At 44.5% G+C, this 4,568-nt stretch overlaps 1 non-coding gene across 1 annotated transcript; it reads right to left on the reverse strand.

Annotated features, from left to right (window-relative positions):
• Nucleotides 1-1,989: 1,989 nt before the first annotated feature.
• LOC118592652 lies at nucleotides 1,990-2,152 on the reverse strand. Its single transcript, XR_004946116.1, has one exon. It is a non-coding gene; the product is annotated as a U1 spliceosomal RNA (small nuclear RNA).
• Nucleotides 2,153-4,568: the final 2,416 nt, after the last annotated feature.

Consider the following 4,568-nt stretch of genomic DNA (forward strand, 5'->3'; position numbering starts at 1 on the left):
TCTCAGCGTTCTCTCTGCCTCGAAAATCCCTGCCAACTATTGGCCATTTAGCTTTTTTTTTTTTTTTAATTAAACTAATTACAGTGACATATCTTCACACAGTGTAAAAGAATATTTCACAACATTGAGCTGACTTCTGAGTGTTTATAATTGTATCCATAGACCTTTAGAGAAGCTTCTTATGGCAATGGTTAGCGGTTAGTACGGGGCTCATGACTGTTCAAAGTGCTAAGAATAAGTGATGTGGGTGCCCAGCTATCTGTGGGACAACCTTTCCCTGTCTCCACCAAGCCTTGGAACATAGGTAAAGAGACAGTAGGAAGGATGTAAGAGCCAGGGATGCTGTTCTCTGGACATGACATGGCTGGCACACTTATTAACTCACAGCAGCTATGGTTCCCTGAACATGACATCCAGAAGATGGAGACAGCTAAAAATTCTAACACAGAGTGAGGAGGGGCTTCTGTGGTTCGATCCTTATGTCAGGAGCTATTGGGAGTTGATGGTAGTGGGGGTAGGGGATAGAGAGAAATCACATTTCCTTCAGGGAATGACCATTTTTTGGTTGGTTGCCAAAGTCCCAGTGGATGACCCTGCACACATGTGCATATGAATAGCATTAACTGGACTCAGTGGTTTAAAAAAAAAAGTGTGTGGGGGAAGACAATAAGCTGAGAGGAAGATGTGAAGTTGTGTTGGTAAGGGCTTGGACTGGTAGGGTTGGAGGGAGGAAGTGAGGGATGGATATTCAGATTGTTCATGTGTGAGATCTTCAAAGAATATAAAAATGGACCCCTTACCTGATATATTTTCCATTTCAGCAGATGCAGTTCCCCTCTTCACCAGTGTCTTTGTGGAACTGGAAACAGTATTTGGCACACACAGTAGCACTCATGAAATATGCACTGAATAGTGAGCATTTAGCATAACCGGTGCCTTTAATTATTACGACATGGAGACACATAGGGAGCGTTAGCCCCTCAAGTGAATATTAAAAATAAATAGCTTATGTGTGTTTAGAAGGAAGATTGAGCCCTGTATTGCTGATGTGAGGAGGAGAAGGACAAAAACCAACCAACCAAACAAACAAACAAACAAAACCCAAAACAAGACAAAACAAAAAAACTCCCAAACAAAACAAATGAAACAGACAAAAATAAAAGTGGGGCTTGAACTTTCTTATCATAGGAAATTCAGTTCTGCTTCTAATCTTAAAAAAATAGTTAATTTATTTGTGTGTGTGTGTGTGTGTGTGTGTGTGTGTGTGTGTGTGTGTACACACACGTGTGGTCAGCACAGCATGTGTCCCGTGGGTCAGAGAACAACCTTTGGGAGTTGGTTCTCTCCTTCTACCATGTTGGTTCCAAGCTCAGGTTGTCACTCAGGCTGGGGTGGTGACTGCTTTTACAGCTGAGGCATCTTGAAGGCCCTGGGTCTAAATTTATCTACAGCAAGCAATTCACAACAACATCCAGCGTTTACACCCACACTTCTTACAAAGGGGCTATCAGTCAGGCCTGCCCTTTGCAGGTCTCCAAACCTGTAAATATCTGGCAGGTAGAGACTTCCATTCTGGAACTTAGAGGTATGTCAGCGCCCTTTAGAAACTATGGCCTGGGCAGCTGGCTGCATTGAAACTGAGTCATAAGTGATCTTGTGAAAAACCAACTTCACTTTTCAGGGTCCTTTCAGAGCCCCCCTTTCTTCCTCAGTGGCTTCATCTGCACCCCTACCTTCTAGGACAGCTACCCAGAGCCCTTAAGCATCATCCCTGACTGCATGTCCCAAATGACCCTGACATTTTTACTTACATCTTTTTTTTTTAGGATGACATCCCAGTTTTCCGGGCCCACCAGTTCTCTGACTAGGATCTCTTTCAACTGTTTTACAGCAAATCAACTTTGGTTCTCAAATAACCTGTTCCTAGCAAGGTGGGAGATGCAATCAAATGGGAACTTTCTTTTCTTTTTTTTAATTTTTATTTTTTTACAGGGGAGAGCGCGCATGCAGTCCCCCACTACCACAAATTCTGCAGTCAGTTTCCCGCATTTGGGGGAATCGCAGGGGTCAACACACCCCAAGTGCAATGGGTGAGCCTCGCCCTGGGAAAACCACCTGCTGGATCATGGTATCTCCCCTGCCAGGTAAGTATTCTTTCCTTTTCCTTTTTTCACTTTTTTGAACCAGGATCTCACTATTAGCCCTGGCTCGCCTGGCTTGGAACTCCCTATGTAGGCTAGGCTGGCCTTGAACTCATAGAGATCCACCTGCCTCTGCCTCCCAAGTGCTGGGATTAAGTTAATATTTGATGTTTGACAGTGAAATCAATTTCCTAGGCAGGTGTGGTGATATATTGTGTACCCTAATAAGCTTTGCCTAAAGATCAGAGAATAGAACAAGCCACTAGATTAAACATAGAAGCCAGACAGTGGTGGCACATGCCTTTAATCTTAGCACTCACGAGGCAGAGATCCATCTGGATCTCTGTGAGTTCAAAGCCATCCTGGACTACATGAGATTGACTCAGTCTAGGAGAGACACAGAGTCAGGCAGTGGTGGTACACACCTTTGATCCAGTACTTGGGAGGTACACACCTTTAATCCCAATGCTTGGGATCTCACACTTTTAATCCCAGTATGTGGGAAGCACACACACCATTAATCCTTGAACTAAGAAGGAAATGCTGACTGGGCAGAGAATGGTATATAAGGCCTGAGGAGACAGCAACTGAGTCTTTTCAGGCTGAGGAGTCCTTGAGGTAAGATGCAGCAGTGACTGGTTCCCTTCTCTCTCTGATCTTTCAGCATTTACCCCAATATCTGGCTCTGGGCTTTTTGTTTTGTTTTGTTTTTGTTTTTGTTTTTGCTTTAATTGTAAGACCATTTAACATTTGAGCTACAGGTAGGAACACAGTTTCTTCCTTTGCCAAAAGATGACAAAACTTGGCTTCTTATCACTCAAAATTTTTCTTTGAAGTTCACGTAGGTTTAATTACAGCTGCCCTAGGAGAATAGGGATGCAGAGAGAGAGACATCAAGATGAATTCGTGAGTTGGGTGGTGGTGACACATGCCTTTAACCCTAGAGTTCCAGGACAGGGTTACACAGAGAAACCCTGTCTTAACAAACAAACAAACAAACAAACAAAAGAAGATTTAACACATGAAAGCGACCAGTTGACAGAAAAGGACTGAGAACTTTTTCCCATCTGGGCTACATGTAATGAACTAAGAACGTTCCAGAAAAGGCTGGCTATGAAAACAGAGAAGGGGCAGACACCCTGTAACCCATCTCTGAGGGGTCTTGAGATTCAGCCTCTGTGCTTTGGGAGCATATTCCTTTGCCTGGCTCTCCCTCCCACTCACATTCTCCCGAGTTCCTTCCTCTTTCTTAATGAACTGTACTTCTGTTACTATGTGTTGTATCTAGCGCAGGTCTCTGTCCTGAGCAAACCTCAGGAGGTACAGCTCTAACACAGCCCTTCTCATTTTCCAGCAGACACGACTGATGTGGAATTAGTTCAGGGCAGTTACTTCCTTTGTGTTTCTGAACTGAGGGGGAGAGGGGGTGTGGTTTTTAACTTCCACCGTGCTTCTTTTCATTGAGTGGAAAACGAGGGTCTCCTGCACCCCAGGAAAGGGCGGCCACAGCCCCCACTCCCTGCCCCGCCAAAGGCCAGGCTCTGTGGCTCCTGCCGCCTGCTGCTCCTGCAGGTTCACTCAGGAGTGTGTGTGTGTGTGTGTGTGTGTGTGTGTGTGTGTGTGTGTGTGTGTGTGTGTGTGTTGGGGGGAGGGGGGCAGACTGTGGAACTCTCAGGTTCCTCAGGAATTTGGAAATCACTCCTGTTAACAGGAGAAAAGACATGTCATTTTCTCATCTGCCCCAAACTTTCCTTTTTTCTTTCCAACCTTAAACCTGCTCCCATCCTCCTGAGACATCTCCTCCTCACGAATATTTAATCACTCCCCATGAACTGGAAGGAGGGCTTGGGGCTGGTTACACATGTCTTCTTGTTTGCCTCCTGGCAGTCGTCCTCCAGGGAGAATTCTAGAAAATTCCCGTTAACCACAATTTTCCATGAATAAGCGTTTTATCTCCCAAACCTTTGTATTTCTTTTTCTTTTTCTTTTTTCTTTTCTTTTCTTTTCTTTTCTTTTCTTAAAAGATCCTTGGGTTTCCTGGCGCTGAGTTATGGGGTCAGGTCAGTATCCCTTGGGAGTTATCAGGAAGGGTACCCCACATTCTCTTGAACAAAGCCTGGCTCACTTCACGCATGGTCTGCAATTCTTTCCTTTTCTCTTTTACCTTAGGGTTTAAAACTTTGTGGTTGAGAATTCTCTTAGTGGACCGAGTCTGGAACATGCTGTGTAAACAGAATCCACAGCTGACACAGGAAGAGAATTAGTGATGAAGCCAGGAAGAAGAAAAATTAGAGAGCTTTTATTTCTGGGGATATTAGACATAATGTTTAGACTGTGCTGACATGTGTGTGTAAAGTGAATGGCATCTCCGTTGGGCTTAAGAGGGCCTGCAAGGCTAAAAACAAAGAGCGGAGAGGTCCTCTAGCA

The sequence above is a fragment of the Onychomys torridus genome, chromosome 10, assembly GCF_903995425.1.
Source record: "Onychomys torridus chromosome 10, mOncTor1.1, whole genome shotgun sequence".
Classification (NCBI taxonomy): Eukaryota; Metazoa; Chordata; class Mammalia; order Rodentia; family Cricetidae; genus Onychomys; species Onychomys torridus.